The sequence below is a fragment of the Muntiacus reevesi genome, chromosome 1 (assembly GCF_963930625.1).
Source record: "Muntiacus reevesi chromosome 1, mMunRee1.1, whole genome shotgun sequence".
NCBI lineage: Eukaryota > Metazoa > Chordata > Mammalia > Artiodactyla > Cervidae > Muntiacus > Muntiacus reevesi.
Genome location: NC_089249.1, coordinates 69975452 through 69993442, shown reverse-complemented (window position 1 = coordinate 69993442; position 17991 = coordinate 69975452).

The window sequence follows — 17991 nt, the reverse complement described above, 5'->3', positions numbered from 1 at the left end:
TCATGTACTGTTGCAGCCTAGCTTGAAGGATTTTGAGCATTACCTTGCTAGTGTGTTAAATGAGCACAATTGTCTGGTAGTTTGAATATTCTTTGGCATTGCCTTTCTTTGGAATAAAAACTGATGTTTTCCAGTCTTGTGGCCACTGCTGAGTTTTCCAAATTTGCTCGCGTATTGAGTGCAGCCCTAGCACGTTAATCCTCTTTTAAGATGATTATATTTAGCTCCTTTCCTATGATCTAAGTGACCATAGCCATTCTCGCGCAACCTCAACCTGTATGCCAAACATGTATTTATCGAATATGTATTTCATCCCAGCCATTTCCTCCCTTTGTTGCACACCAGACTAATATATCAAATATCCTACAGATATTTGCACTTGGATACTTCAAATTTTGATATGTCCGAAAGCCAGTATGTGATCTTTATCCCTACATGATGCATAAAATAGAGTCGAATTGAATAGAAAAGAGACAAAAAATATCATAAGGCTGAGGTTATGAAATACATGGGTAGCAATGTAGCCAGTGTTACCGAGACGTAAGGACCAAAACTGGGAAGCTGCCAGTACTCCCTCAGGTTACCTTCTTACTCTCTGCTAGTTTGGGGGTGTGCCTGCTTTAGTCATGTCTCTCCTCTTCCTCTTCTTCCTGCTACTGCTACTACTACTGCTCTTACTACTGCTGTTTTCTCTCTGGATATGGTTGCCCAAAGCACAAACAATCAAAATTCCAGCCACGATTTAAAAACTTTGTCCTTCTATAGATCTGATCTCAAGCTATCAGAAAAGATTTAACTATTTGGCACAGTGTTTTTAAGTGTCCATTCTAGATCAGTAAGATACGACCAGATGCTGGCCTCCATTGTGCAGACTATTGTGACTCTTCCTTTGGCAAGGAGCAGCCCTTGTAAAAGGGACAGTAGCTCATTAGCTGAGGAGATATCTCAAAACTTACCTTGAAAGAAAATTGAGTATTTACTCCCCTGGTGGTCCCGTGGTTGAGACTCCATGCAGGGGGCGTGGGTCTGATCCCTGGTCAGGGAACTAAGATCCTACATGCTGTGTGGTGAAAAAAAAGCCTGCCTTGATTGTCCTCTTTCCTGGTAATAGCCTATCCACCCAGTTACCTATGTTGGGAACAGGAACCACCCAGTTTCTCCCTCATTGTCAATATGCAGTCAGTTAAGTCCTGCCCATCCTACACCTTAAATACCATTTAAAATTTATTCCTTGACCTTTATGCAGTTCAGGTGCATGACTACAAGCTTCCTAATACCATACCGTAGAATTAGACTTAGCATCCAGTGACAGCCTCTCCCAGAAAGTGCAGAGGATTTGCTACTTAAGCTTACCAAATGGCTGACATTTGCAGAAAACCTATGCTTTGTGTAGAGCCAAAGAAAAGATGAGTTATGAATGCCCCACTTCCTATTCCCAAATTTACCCTTTGGTTCACTCACGGTCTTCTAGACATGAGTAGGTAAGAACATGGACTGATGGCAAGGGTGCAACTCTAAATGTGTTCCTTCTACATGGAACAGCAGAAGTGGGGACCAAGTGTTCAGCCAGCACTTTGATTCAGTGATGGTTCCCAACTTATCATCTCTTCTTGTCATTGCTGCATAGTCATCAAGGACCTGAGCATCTGACTTTTAGATGGTAGCCAAGAGAACTTGGAGGTTGGTGCTCTGATGATAGGTCACATGGAGCTGTAGCCTCTGACCTCGGCTGCTTCAGAGTAGTGACTTGGTGTCATTTTCAGGGTTTGGGCAGATTGGAATTCTGCCACTCAAAATGGCTTCCATAAACTTATTCCTATACCTGTTTATGCACATAATCATTTTCTTCTTCCAATTCGAAGGAACATCAGCTAACTGGCTAACCTTTAGGAATAGGGACAATCTATCTGGCAAAGCCTATTGATGGAGCAACACCGATTGGCATTACCAGTTGGACATAATGGCCAGGGTTAAAGGAACAGAAGGTTCTTTTTCTTTTTAGTATCTGCTCTTTTCAATGCTGTATTTCCCCCAGTATCTTTTTGGACAGAACATCAGGGCTACTTGTCTGCTTACAAAGGCCAAATTACTACAATAAAAGACAGAGATAATCTGATGCCATACACATGAGTGTATGAGAGAGACAAAGAGAAAGACATAGAGATGGAATTAGACATTTAAAGACCAGGCAAAGGAAGTGACTTGGAAATTTTGAGTGATAAGGGATTGTATGATTCACCATCGCAGTTTTAGACTTGGAGAGACCATCATATGTTAATACCATGATTTAAGCAGCTGCCTAGGGCTTCCCTGGTAACCCAGACAGTAAAGAATCTGCCTGCAATGCAGAAGACCCAAGTTGGATCCCTGGGTCAGGAAGGTCCCCTGGAAAGGGGATGGCAGCCCACTCCAGTGTTCTTGCCTGGAAAAACCCATGACAGAGGAGCCTAGCAGGCTATGGTCAGTAAGGTCCCAAAGAGTCAGACATGCATGCAAGCAGCTTCTTAAACTCTCCAAGCCTTGGTTAACTCATTGTAACAGAGATAATGGTTGTAATTACATCATAAAATTGTTATGATGACTAAGTGAGCTAATTCACATGAAGTGCCCCATTAAGAGAGTTTCTTCTTTCTTGCATTGTTTTCAGCAGCATCCTATTTAACTGTATCAGGCGATTTGTCGAACTTTTCACAGCTTTCTCCTTTCAGTATTATCTCCATTTTCCCGACCCTGTTGGTTTAGTACACAGTTAATCCTGACCACATTTGATGTAAGAAACATCCCAAATAGAAGGGTTTTTTTTATTTTGCAAATCTGCCCTTTTTTATTTCTAACAAGTTTGCAGTTGGAAAAGTCATTTCTACTTGGAATTGTTGGAAAATGTGTCAACTATGGTGGATTCAGAGTGTAATTATTAAGGGTTTTTCATTCTTCCCTGTTATTACTGTTGTTATTATTGTAAGTTCTTAAGCCTTCCTTGGGAATAAGTAAGTATAAACTATATATTCTTTACCCTTTGATGTTGTGGGCAAAAAATAAATACTGCAACCATCAAATTTTTATTTCATATAAAATGATTATGAAGTTAACCTCATTAATAAGAGTTTTGCTATCAGGCAGATCTAAATGAAGATTGGAGCAAGATTTTTGTTGTGGATTTTAGTATTCTCTTTTCTCTCCAAAGATTTTGAGCATTTCACTTTGTGTATTGCTTATAGCTGTGTGATTAGCTGAAAGAGGATTATTATTTCAGGATGAAAAACTTAGTAGGTTGCCTGATAATTAATTTACAAAAGGTATTTTTCTGTTAATGTAGGTGCGACCCTGCATGAGCTAATTTTGCTCTTAAGCTGTTGGTTTAATATGTCAAGAGTAAAGTTTTGTGACCTAATTCAGTCTATCCCCAGTGTGGCCAGAATTTCCAGCCTTAAGTCCCTCCTTAGGTATGCTTTTCACAATTGGCTTCAAAATCACTGAACAGTTTTGTAGATATGCTCCACATGCCTATGCTCTGTGTAGGCAGACTGTAGTGCTCGGATAAAATCCACACTTCAGTCATTGCTTATGATGTTTCTTTGAGTTCCAGAAACGTGATCTGGGACACTAATTTTCTAGTTTTTCGAGAGAAAACAAAAATCACACACACTAGTAATGAGTGACCTCAGAGGATGTGAATGGACTTTGATCATGACATGTCTCAGTCTTCTGGTTGCCTGACTTCATAGGCCTTTCATTATTCTTGCACCACACCACCATTCAGCCCTTCTAAATTTCCTCAGCAACATAGAGAGTTGAAACTTTGTTTATGGAAAAACAAAGTTCTTAATCAAGGTAAGTAAGATAACTGATCTCTGTTAGAACTACCCAGCAAATGCTCATAGCCCATCTATAGAAGAGGGCAGGTTTGCCTGGCCGTGCTGAGTTAGCAGCCAAGCCTGCAGGATAATATAACCCTTCTGTGATAGATGAAGTTGCATTTCTCCCACCTAAAGATATTATTTGTAATAAAACAGGTACCATGTTAAAAAAAAATTAGATGGAATAATTAAGATACTATATATAAGATCTGAACAAGAAACCAGGGAATCCCTGATCATTTTAACAGAGTTTTGAGGTGACCATCACAGATTGCAAAAATATTATGATTTTACAAGTTGCAATTCATAGCTCCAGCGAGAATTCAGCTTTTCTTTGGGGGAGCAATTTAATGGGCATTTGGGCTGCGTAAAGGTAGTACTCACAGACGAGTGTGTGGAAATAAGGAGCCCAACTGCTTTGTGTAGCCAGGACTGTGCTCCTTGGGTACAGAGAAAGTTGAGTGGTCACCTGATTTTCTGCCAGTGGGGAATCCAAACACAAGAAATTGGTATTATTTTGTTTGGATATCAGAAATGCGTTGCTCTCAGGAAGCTAAAAACCTACAGTACAGGTGCCGTACACATTGGGTCCACTGAGATAGTCTGGAACTCTGGTGCAGTAACAACATACGTCTTAGACTAACAGCTTCCCTAGAACTGAGTCAAGAGCAGGTCCTCATCATGGCTACCAAATGGGTTTTCAGAATGTCCACTGACTGGTCCCTCAGCCTCTTCTTCCACACCCCCTCTTCCCTCAGTTCTCTGTTCTCTCACAGCTCTGCCATCAAAAGCCCTCAATTGAGTCACCCCACAGCTACTATCCTCTTGGGAAATTCTAGCCCCACCTACTGAAGAAGGAACTTTTTCTTCTCTCACTCGTCCTCAGCATTTCAGGGAAATGCTCCCAGCTTTGGTTAAATGATGAAGATGACTTCTTTCCAGACTGTGTCAGCTCCTGGGATAAGGGGAACCCGCTGTTCTTTCTGGACTGAGCATGAAGAGAATGCTCCAGTTCCAATTGTTTCCCCATCAATGACAGTAACCAGAGATTTCCTATTGACTTCACCTAAAGAATGAGTAAAACTCAAACTAACCTAGTGCATTTATTTTTTCCCTTTAAGAAACATGATAAAACATTAAAGATGACTATTAATTTGGCTGCTCCTTTCAACCAACATCCCCTTAGTTATTGAAGATTTGCTTTTTCCTAGGCCTGGCTATAAATACTTCGTGTTTCCTATAAAAAGGGAGGGTGGTGCTAACTCAAATTAAGATTCTTTTCTTTCTTAGTCCAAGTTTTCTCCTGATGGTAGTCCATCCTACTGTCAATGATAGTTTTTAAGAGCAAGTCGATCTCAGTCCATGTTATATTTTAACGATTCTTAAAGGATGAAATATGTACTCACAAGGAAGAAAAGTTTTGCATATCAAGAGCAACATAGTTTTTTCTTTTGGAGCTAAACATCTGGTTTCTCCTTAAAGAACAGAATCTTCGTTGATCTTTATATAACCAAAATGTATGTCTTAGGCACTCTTCAAGTTCAGAGGGCTATAGCTTTCTCTTCTACTCCAGTAGTTGGTATGAGAAAGATTTTTTACAGATCTTAGAATCTTGGAAGAGGGCTATGATCTTCAGAGCAATAGGAGATCTATGTGCACCTCCTGAAGCTAATGTTAATACAGACACACAAACACACACAGATTCAAAGGAGAGAAGGGGAGAGGTGAAGTAAATTATGATATTATATATGTCTTTCTCTAAGTGGTATCATTATAGAATATTTCTGGAGAGAGAACTCTTTTCTGTATTGTTCAATTTTTCAAAAACAAATGTATGTTGCATTTACAATTACAAAAAGCCCACAATCATTATTTTGAAAAGAAATAGAGCATTAGAGAATGTATCACTCCAGTGGCCTGGTATATATGCTCAGAGAATGTAAGTCTCTTCTAATCTCTGATGGAAAGGAACTAACTGTACTTCCAGCAGAAAAAAGTTATAATGTGATATTCTAAAGCAATAAATTTCTATGATAGTACAGAAAATCACTTCTGCTGCCTTGAGCAGCCAAAATTATAAAGTGTTCTTAAGTCAGTGACTATTCTATAGGTTAATTCTTTGAGAATATCTAATCTATATAAAACCAGAGAACAGTATTTCTAGCAGAAAATGTTCTTCAGAAACAAGTGTAAAACTAGACAAAATTTTCAAAAAACGATCATTTCAGGAGTCTGGGAAAAGACCAAAGACAACAAATCAGGAAGTATTTACTTATGAGAAACTGCTGAACTTCTGAACAAGCAGTGGGAGTCTGTGGTATTCTTGCCTGGGAATGTTTCCTCTTCCCCAAGCCCAAGTTTGATAGTACTACCAAGGTGGGATTGGCTGTAAAAACCAGTGGCTTCACTGCTAGAAGGGGCTGGGTTGATTTGGATGGAAAGTGAGAAATCCATATTCACTGGCATTGTCAGTAAAAATGGCAAATTTTATGAGAAACAAATGAGTGAATTTCATGTTCTAGAAAACTGTCCTTCAAAATGAGAGCAAAGGAAAATGAAGGAAAATTACAAATATTCCTATATGTTAAAAAATGTTAGGAAACTTATTCCTAGTAGGCTTGCCTCCAGGAGAAGGATATACTGTAGGCTGAAAGGATATTGTGATGCCAGATGACTATTTGAATACACACAAAGAAATGAAGAGTATCAGAAATGGTAAATATGTGTGTAAATGTGACTTTAAAAATAGATTTTAATATTTCTTCTCTTAACTTTTTAAAAAAAGATCTAAGATTGTCTTTGTTGTTCCTGCACTCAGTTGTGTCCAACTCTTTATGACCTCATGGGCTGCCGCACACCAGTCTTCCCTGCCCATCACCATCTCCTGGAGTTTGCTCAAACTCTTGTCCATTGAGTCGGTGATGCCATCCAACCACCTCATCCTCTGTCGCCCCCTTCTCCTGCCTTCAATCTTTCCCAGCATCAGGGTCTTTTCAAGTGAGTCAGTTCTTTGCATCAGATGGCCAAAGTATTGGAGCTTCAGCTTCACATCAGTCCTTCCAATGAATATTCAGGACTGATTTCCTCCCTTTCGGTTGGACTGGTTTGATCTCCTTGCAGTCCAAGGGACTCTAGAGTCTTCTCCAATACCACAGTTCAAAAGCATCAAATCTTTGGTGCTCAGCTTTCTTTATAGTCCAGCTCACATCCATCCATGACTCCTGGAAAAACCAGAGCTTTGACTAGACAGACCTTTGTCGGCAAAGTGATGTCTCTACTTTTTAATACACTGTCTAGGTATAGCATAGCTTTTCTTCTAAGCACCAAACGTCTTTTAATTTCAAGGCTGCAGTCACCATCTGCAGTGATATTGGAGCCCAAGACAGTAAAGTGTTATCACTGTTTCCATTTTTTCCCCATCTATTTGACATGGAGTGAAGGGACCAGATGCCATGATCTTAGTTTTATGAATGTTGAGTTTTAAGAGTTTTTTCACTCTCCTCTCTCACCTTCATCAAGAAGCTCTTTCGTTCACTTTGTCATTAAAGTGGTATCATCTGCATATCTGAGGTTATTGATATTTCTTCCGGCAATTTTGATTCTACCTTGTGCTTCATCCGGATGGCATTTAGCATGATCAGTTCAGTTCAGTTCAGTTCTGTCACTCAGTTGTGTCCAACTCTTTGTGACCCCATGGACTACAGCACTCTAGGCCTCCCTGTTCATCACCAACTCCCGAAGTGTGCTCAGACTCATGTGCATCGAGTTGGTGATGCCATCCAACGATCTCATCCTCTGTTGTCCCCTTCTCCTCCCATCTTCAATCTTTCCCAGCATCAGGGTCTTTTCAAATGAGTCAGTTCTTCAGGGAGCCAAAGTATTGGAGTTTCAGCTTTAGAATCAGTCCTTCCAATGAATATTCAGGACTGATTTCCTTTAGGATTGCCTGGTTGGATTTCCTTGCAGTCCAAGGAACTCTCAAGAGTCTTCTCCAACACCACAGTTCAAAAGCATCAATTCTTTGGCACTCAGCTTTCTTTATAGTCCAACTCTCACATCCATACATGACTACTGGAAAAACCATAGCTTTGACTAGATGGACCTTTGTTGGCAAAGTAATGTCTCTGCTTTTTAATATGCTGTCTAGGTTTGTCATAACTTTACTTCCAAGGACCAAGCATCTTTTAATTTCATGGCTGCAGTCACCATCTGCAGTGGTTTTGGAGCCCAAGAAAATAAAGTATGTTACTGTTTCCACTGTCACTGGATGGATGGATCATTGTCACTGATTGATGGATGGGTCATTTTCACAGATCCGTTCATCACATGATGTACTCTGCAGATAAGTTAAATAAGCAGGGTGACAATATACAGCCTTGACGTACTCCTTTCCCAAATTTGAACCAGTCTGTCGCTCCATGTCCAATTCTATTTACTGCTTTTTGATCTGTATACAGGTTTTTCAGGAGACAGGTAAGGCATTCTGGTATTCCCATCTCTTTAAGAGTTTTCCACAGTTTGTTGTGATTCACATAGTCAAAGGGTTTAGCGTAGTCAATGAAACAGAAGTAGATGATTTTTGGAACTCTCTTGCTTTTCCTATGATCCAGCAGATGTTGCCAATTTGATCTCTGGTTTCTCTGCCTTTTCTAAATCTGGCCTTTACATCTGAAAGTTCTTGGTTCACGTACTGTTGCAGTCTAGCTTAAAAGATTATGAGCATTACCTTGCTAGCATGTAAAATGATTGTGTGGTAGTTTGAACTATTTTTGGCATTGTCCATCTTTGGGATTGGAGTGAAAACTGACCTTTTCCAGTCCTGTGGCCACTGCTGAGTTTTCTACATTTTCTATACATTGAGTGCAGCACTTTAACAGCATTATCTTTTAGAATTTGAAATATCTCAGCTGGAATTCCATCACCTCCACTAACTTTATTCATAGTAACATTTCTTAAGGTTCACTTGACTTCACAGTCCGGGAGTGATCACACTATTGTGGTTATCCCTGTCATTAAGACCTCTTGTACAGTTCTTCTCTCTATTCTTGCCATCTCTCCTTAATATCTTCCAGTTCTGTTAGGTCCATACCATTTTTGTCCTTTATTGTGCCCATCTTTGCTTGAAATGTTCCCTTGGTATCTCTGATTTTCTTGAAGAGATATTTAGTCTTTCCCATTCTATTGTTTTCCTCTATTTCTTTGCATTGTTCACTTAAGTAGGCTTTCTTATCTCTGCTTGCTATTCCTTGGAACTCTGCATCCAGATGGATATATCTTTCCTTTTATTCCTTGCTTTTTACTTCTCTTCTTTTCTCAGCTATTTGTAAGGCCTCCTCAGACAACCATTTTGCCTTGTTGCATTTCTTTTTCTTGAGATGGTTTTTGTCACCACCTCCTATACAAAAGAATAATTTTAACACTTTACTTTTGGATTTATAACATATCAATATGTAATATATATGAGAAAATGAGGCTATATTGGAGGAAAGTTGTTCAGCTTGCCAGGATTGTTACTATTAACCAAAAGTAGATTGTGAAAACTTAGAAAGCATACTATATTTCTTAAAGTATCTATAGGAAAATAGTGGCAAACAATTATAGTCAAACCAGCAGAGAAATTAAAATGGTGCACAAAAAGTATTTAACATAGGGAGAGCAAGAAGGGAAGAGCCGAAGTCAAAAAAGACATGAGACCTAAAGAAAACAAATAGCAAAATGCCAAGTATAAATCCAACAATATGAATAATTCCTTTAAATGTAAATGGGCTAAACACTGATTAAGTGGCAGAGATTGTCAAACTGGACAAAGGTCAAGATACAATTATATGTTGTCTATGAGAGAGAAATTTCAGAATTAATGATACAGCTGGTTGAAAATAAAAAGATAAAAAAAAATAATTTACCAACTCAATTCTTAAAAATGGGCCAAAGACCTTATCACCTCACCAAAGAAGATATATAGATGGTTGGTGAATAAACATGAAAAAATGCTCCCCATTATATGTCATCAGAGAAATGCAAATTAAAACCATAAGATATCACTGTACTACTGATTAGAAGTATACAGATACTTAATTAGTCACCATTGTCTTTTTTTAGACATCACTGTGCAATATTTGGGCTTCCCTGATGGCTCAGCTGGTAAAGAATCTGCCTGCAATGAGGGAGACCTGAGATCAATCCCTGGGTTGGGAAGATTCCCAGAGAAAGGAAAGGCTACCCACTCCAGTATTCTGGCCTGGAGAATTTCATGGACTGTATAGACCATGGGATCACAAAGAGCTGGACACGACTGAACAACTTTCACTTCACTTCACTGTCAGGAAGCATTTAACAAAAGGCTTCCTGTGTGCTGTTTTGGATCTGTCAGGAACCCTCTGGCCCTTATTGATTCCTGAATATTCAGGAATTAAGAGGAGAGGCATGCCTTTCCCGGGGCTGAGGAATCCAGGCCTTTCTCATTACAGTGATAAGTACCCTCTTCCTTATTATAAGCCAAATGGTAAAAGATGATCATTTGCAACTCTCTCCTTGATTGGGGTCATCTTATGTTTTGTAAGTCTGGAATTTTAATCTTTGTCTTTGCTGAGAATAACCACCTTGTAAGACAGTATAATATGCCCACGCCATGTTGATTAAAACACCTTTGCTCCATCAGAACTTTGGTCCCCGTGTCTTTCTTTCTTTCTTTCTATTCCTTCTTTCTGTCTTTCTCTCTTTTTCTATTTCTGGCTAATTCCTTGGAGCGCGGAGGCCTGCTGAGCTCACTTTCTTGCCCCGGCTTCTAAGACCCTCTCGAGAAGGTGCACTGTGCCTTCACTCACTTGAGAGGGCTCCTGGTGCCTATGTGCAGCAGCGCGAGCCCTAAGAACAGGACTCTATTGGCTTTCCGCGTAAACCAGGGGATATCAGCCTCTTTCTCTCTCTTAACTTTCTTATCCTTGACTCCGGATAACCAGGTTCCGGTCCATTAAAGGACCAACATTTCACTTTATGCAATATTTATCTAAATGGATGGTGAATGGTGAGAATATTATTTACTATTTTGGAAATTAAAAGTTTGGAGATATATGGATTTATTGAAATAGCGATTAAGAACATGAAATTTTTAGTCAGACAAATATGTGTTCAAATTAAAAATCCCCAACTGGTATGAAACCTTGCAAAAGCCACTTAACATTTCTAGTGAAAGTGAAAGTTGCTTAATGATGTCTGACTCTTTGCATAGTTCATGGATACTTTTACTGGATCAGTTGTGAAGAGAATAGGCAATGAAAAAATGACCAAATAATTATTAGAAAATGTTCTTAAATTTTTGTACATATGTGGAAAGATTTCATGTTGTTTGTTAATTGAGTGTGTACTTTCCTTATTCTAAAAATAATCCAAGCTGACTATAATCAGATGCTATAATCAATGAGTCACCAACTGCCATTTGGAATGTTTCCTTTACATTTTTTAACTTCTAAATTACTTTTTATAAAATTACTATTTCTGTTTACTAAATTGTGACCTAAAGCTGCATCTTTTATGACTGACAATAAATATCAATCTTTAAATAGTTCTTTAAACAAAAATGATCTTCCAACAAAATATTACAAGTTTTTTTTTTTTTTTTTTTCATAGTTACAATAGAACCTAATAAAACCTAATACTAGTAGGGTAATATGAAAAAATAAAAGTCAGTCCGTTGTCTCTGACTCTTTGAGACCCTATGGACCCTGCCAGGCTCCTCTGTCCATGGGGTTTTCCAGGCAAGAATACTGGAGTGGTCTGCCATGTCCTCCAGGGGATCTTCCTGACCCATGGATTGAACTCTTGACTCTTATGTCTCCTGTATTTGTAGGCAGCTTCTTTAACATGAGCACCACCTGGGAAGTCCATAGGATAGTATAGTACATATAGGATAGTATAGCCCATATAGGATAGTACAGTGACAAATAAATAAAAGGAAAAGTCAACTTTCAAAAAACACAGATCAGTAGAATTCTACCCTGATGTAATTTAGTAATATTTTGGTGAGAAGATGAGAGTTTGTATGTTCATTTCAATCAAGGGTATTATGTTCTTGGGTGGCCTGCTTATATTTTAATCACTCATTCATTATAACTGCTGAAAATATAGTACAACTAAATTTACCCTTTTTCTGTCAAGAGAAGAAACCCAGAATCTTTTTTAAAATCAGCCTTATGGTCAAGACAAGACCTAGTCAGAAGTTACTTGAGTACAATGTCAGAAAGGTCATGGACTCTTTTCTTTTTTTAATTAATTAATTTATTTTAATTGGAGGCTAATTACTTTACAATATTGTGGTGGTTTTGCCATACATGGACATGAATCAGCCATGGGTGTACATGTGTCCCCATCCTGAAGCCCCCTCCCACCTCCCTCCCCGTCCCATCCCTCTGGGTTGTCTCTATTTCTTTGCATCGAACTTGGACTGATCATCTGTTTCACATATACATGTTTCAGTGCTATTCTCTCAAATCATGCTACCCTTGCCTTCTCCCACAGAGTCCAGAAGTCTGTTCTTTATATCTATGTCTCTCTTGCTGTCTTGTGTATAGGGTCGTCTTTAGCATATTTCTAAATTCCATATATATGCATTAATATACGTTCAGTTCAGTTCAGTCACTCAGTCGTGTCTGACTCTTTGCGACCCCATGAATCGCAGCACGCCAGGCCTCCCTGTCCATCACCAACTCCCGGAGTTTACTCAAACTCATGTCCATCGAGTCGGTGATGCCATCCAACCATCTCATCCTCTGTCATCCCTGTCTCCTCCTGCCCCCAATCCCTCCCAGCATCAGGGTCTTTTCCAGTGAGTCATCTCTTTGCACCAGGTGGCCAAAGTACTGGAGTTTCAGCTTCAGCATCATTCCTTCTAAAACCCAGGACTGATCTCCTTTAGGATGGACTGGTTGGGTCTCCTTACAGTCCAAGGGACTCTGAAGAGTCTTCTCCAACACCACAATTCAATAGAATCAATTCTTTGGCACTCAGCTTTCTTCACAGTCCAACTCTCACATCCATACATGACCACTGGAAAAACCATAGCCTTGACTAGACGAACTTTTGTTGGCAAAGTAATGTCTCTGCTTTTCAATATGCTATGTAGTTTGGTCATAACTTTCCTTCCAAGGAGTAAGCGTCTTTTAATTTCATGGCTGTAGTCACCATCTGAAGTGATTTTGGAGCCCCCAAAAATAAAGTCAACCACTCTTTCCACTGTTTCCCCATCTATGTGCCATGAAGTGATGGGACCAGATGCCATGATTGTAGTTTCCTAAATGTTGAGTTTTAAGCCAACTTTTTCACTCTCCTCTTTCACTTTCATTAAGAGACTCTTTAGTTCCTCTTCACTTTCTGCCATAAGGGTGGTGTCATCTGCATATCTGAGGTTATTGATATTTCTCCCAGCAATCTTGATTCCAGCTTGTGCTTCTTCCAGCCCAGCGTTTCTCATGATGTACTCCGCATATAAGTTAAAAAAGCAGGGTGACAACATACAGCCTTGACATACTCCTTTTCCTATTGGGATCCAGTCTGTTGTTCCATGTCCAGTTCTAACTGTTGCTTCCTGACCTGCATGTAGGTTTCTCAAGAGGCAGGTCGATTGGTCTGGTATACCCATCTCTTTCAGAATTTCCCACAGTTTATTGTGATCTACACAGTCAAAGGCTTTGGTATAATCGATAAAGCAGGAATAGATGTTTTTCTGGAACTTTCTTGCTTTTTCAATGATCCAGCACATGTTGGCAAATTGATCTCTGGTTCCTCTGCCTTTTCTAAAACCAGCATAAACATCTGGAAGTTAATGGTTCATGTATTGCTGAAGTCTGGCTTGGAGAATTTTGATCATTACTTTACTAGTGTGTGAGATGTGTGCAATTGTGCGGTAGTTTGAGCATTCTTTAGGATTGCCTTTCTTTGGGATTGGAATGAAAACTGGCCTTTTCCAGTCCTGTGGCCGCTGCTGAGTTTTCCAAATTTGCTGGCATATTGAGTGCAGCACTTTCACAGCATCATCTTTCAGGATTTGAAAGGGCTCACCTGGAATTCCATCACCTCCACTAGCTTTGTTCCTAGTGATGCTTTCTAAGGTCCACTTGACTTCACATTCCAGGATGTCTGGCTCTAGGTGAGTGATCACACCATCGTGATTACCTGGGTCATGAAGATCTTTTTTGTACAGTTCTTCTGTGTATTCTTGACACTTCTTCTTAATATCTTCTGCTTCTGTTAGGGCCATACCATTTCTGTCCTTTATCAAACCCATCTTTGTATGAAATGTTCCCTTGGTATCTCTAATTTTCTTGAAGAGATCTCTAGTGTTTCCCATTGTATTGTTTTCCTCTATTTCTTTGCACTGATCACTGAGGAAGACCTTCTCTCTCCTTGCTATTCTTTGGAACTCTGTATTCAAATGGGAATATCTTTCCTTTTCCCCTTTGCTTTTCACAGCTATTTGTAAGGCCTCCTCAGACAACCATTTTGCCTTTTTGTATTTCTTTTCCATGGGGACGGTCTTGATCCCTGTCTCCTGTACAATGTCACAAACCTCTGTCCATATTTTCATCAGGCACTCTGTCTATCAGATCTAGTCCCTTAAATCTATTTCTCACTTTCACTGTATAGTCATAAGGGATTTGATTTAGGTCATACCTGAATGGTCTAGTGGTTTTCCCTACTTTCTTCAATTTAAGTCTGAATTTAGCAATAAGGAGTTCATGATCTGAGCCACAGTCAGCTCCCAGTCTTGTTTTTGCTGACTGTATAGAGCTTCTCCATCTTTGGCTGCAAAGAATATTATCAGTCTGATTTCAGTGTTGACCATGTGTAGAGTCTTCTCTTGTGTTGTTGGAAGAGGGTGTTTGCTATGACACCATAATTTACTGTACTAGTGGTTTTTTTTTTTTTTTTTTTTTTTTTCTGAATTACTTCACTCTGGATAATAGACTCCAGTTTCATCCACCTTATTAGAACTGATTCAGATGTGTTCTTTTAAATAGCTGAGTAATATTCCACTGTGTATATGTACCACAGCTTTCTTATCCATTCATCTGCTGATGGACATCTAGGTTGTTTCCATGTCCTAGCTTTTGTAAACAGTGCTGTGATAAACATTGGGGTAAACATGTCTCTTTCAATTCTGGCTTCCTCGGTGTATATGCCCAGCAGTTGGATTGCTGTGTTGTATGGCAGTTCTATTTCCAGTTTTTTAAGGAATCTCCACACTGTTCTCCATAGCGGCTGTACAAGTTTGCATTCCTACCAACAGTGTAATAGGGTTCTCTTTTCTCCACACCCTCTCCAGCATTTATTGTTTGTAGACTTTTTGATAGCAGCCATTCTGACTGGCGTGAGATGTACCTCATTGTGGTTTTGATTTGGATTTCTCTAATAATAAGTGATGTTGAACATCTTTTCATGTGTTTGTTAGCCATCTGTATATCTTCTTTGGAAAGATGTCTGTTTAGTTCTTTAGCCCATTTTTCAATTGGGTTGTTTATTTTTCTGATATTGAGCTGCAGGAACTGCTTTTATATTTTTGAGATTCTTTGTCAGTTGCTTCATTTGCTGTTATTTTCTCCCATTCTGAAGGCTGTCTTTTCACCCTGCTTATAGTTTCCTTCATTATGCGATTGCTTTTAAGTTTAATTAGGTCTCAGTTGTTTATTTTTGCTTTTATTTCCATTACTCTGGGAGGTGGGTCATAGAGGATCTTGCTGATATTTATGTCAGAGAGTGTTCTGCCTGATTTCCTCTAGGAGTTTTATAGTTTCTGGACTTACATTTAGACCTTTAATCCATTTTGAGTTTATTTTTGTGTATGGTGTTATAAAGTGTTCTAGTTTCATTCTTTTACAGGTGGTTGACCAGTTTTCCCAGCACCACTTTTTAAAGAGATTGTCTTTTCTCCATTATATATTCTTGCCTCCTTTGTCAAAGATAAGGTGTCCATAGGTGCATAGATTTATCTCTGGGCTTTCTGTTTTGTTCCCTTGATCTATAATTCTGTCTTTGTGCTAGTGCCATACTGTCTTGATGACTGTAGCTTTGTAGTATAGTCTGAAGTCAGGCAGGTTGATTCCTCCAGTTCCATTCTTCTTTCTCAAGATTACTATGGCTATTTGCTTTGATTATTTGAGTCTTTTTGTATTTCCATACAAACTGTGAAATTATTTGTTCTAGTTCTCTGAAAAATACCGTTGGTAGATTGATAGGGATTGCATAGAATCTATAGATGGCTTTGGGTAGTATACTCATTTTCACTATAATGATTCTTCCAATCCATGAACACAGTATGTTTCTCCATCTGTTGTGTCTTCTTTGATTTCTTTCATCAGTGTTTTGTAGTTTTCTATATATAGGTCTTTTGTTTCTTTAGGTAAATTTACTCTTAAGTATTTTATTGTTTTTGTCACAATGGTGAATGGGATTGTTTCTTTAATTTCTCTGTTTTATCATTGTTAGTGTATAGGAATGCAAGGGATTTCTCTGTGTTAATTTTATATCCTGAAGCTTTACCTTTTGATTAGCTCTAGTAATTTTCTGGTGGTGTCTTTAAGGTTTTTTATGTAGAGGATCATATCATCTGCAAATAGTGAGAGTTTTACTTCTTTTCCAATCTGGGTTCCTTTTATTTCTTTTTCTTCTCTGATCGCTATGGCTAAAACTTCCAAAACTATGTTGAATAGTAGTGGTGAGAGTGGGCACCCTTGTCTTGTTCCTGACTTTAGAGGAAATGCTTTCAATTTTTCACCTTTGAGAATAATGCTTGATATGGGTTTATCATATATGGCTATTATTATGTTGAGGTATGTTCCTTCTATGCCTGCTTTCTAGACAGTTTTTATCATAAATGGGTATTGAATTTTGTCAAAAGCTCTCTCTGCATCTATTGAGATAATCATCAGATAAAATAGACTTTGAAATAAAGACTGTGAAAAGAGACAAAGAAGGACACTGCATAATAATGAAAGGATCAATCCAAGAAGAAGATATAGCAATTATAGATATATATGCACCCAACATAGGAGCACCTCAATACATGCAGTAAATGCTAACAAGTATGAAAGGGGAAATTAACAGTAACACAGTAATAGTGGGAGACTTTAATACCCCCACTCATACCTATGGATAGATCAACCAAATAGAAAATTAGCAAGGAAGCACAAGCTTTAAATGATACAATGGACCAGTTAGACCTAACTGATGTCTACATCTTTACTGATCACAATGCAGTAAGATTAGATATCAACTACAGGAAAAAAAACCTATTAAAAATACAAACATATAGAGGCTAAACACGTTTCTGAATAACCAACAAATCACAGAAGAAATAAAAAAGGAAATCACAATATGCAGAGAAACAAATGAAAATGAAAACACAACAACACAAAACCTATGGGATTCAGTAAAAGCAGTGCTAAGGAGAAAGTTCATAGCAATACAAACTTACCTCAAGAAACAAGAGAAAAATCAAATAAATAACCTAACTTTACACCTAAATCAACTAGAAAAAGAATAAATGAAGAACCCCTGGGTTAGTAGAAGGAAAGAAATCATAAAAATTAGAGCAGAAATAAATGAAAAAGAAAAAAAGGAGACTCCAGGAAAAATCAAAACTAAAAGCTGGTTCTTTGAGAAGATAAATAAAATAGACAATTAGCCAGACTCATCAAGAAAAAAAGGGAGAAGAAGCTAATCAACAAAATTAAAAATGAAAATGGAGAAATCACAACAGACAACACAGAAATACAAAGGATCATAAGAGACTACAATCAGCAAATATATGCCAAAAAAATGGACAACTTGGAAGAAATGGACGAATTCTTAGAAAAGTGTAATCTTCAAAAACTGATACAGGAAGAAACAGAAAATCTTAACAGACCCATCATAAGCATGGAAATCGAAAGTGTAATTAAAAAAAAAAAATCTTCAAGCAAACAAAAGCCCAGGACCAGATGGCTTCACAGGTGAATTCTACCAAAAATTTAGAGAAGAACTAACACCTATCCTACTCAAACTCTCCCAGAAAATTGCACAGGAAGGTAAACTCCCAAACTTATTCTATGAGGCCACCATCACCCTAATACCAAAACCAGACAATGATGCCACAAAAAAAGAA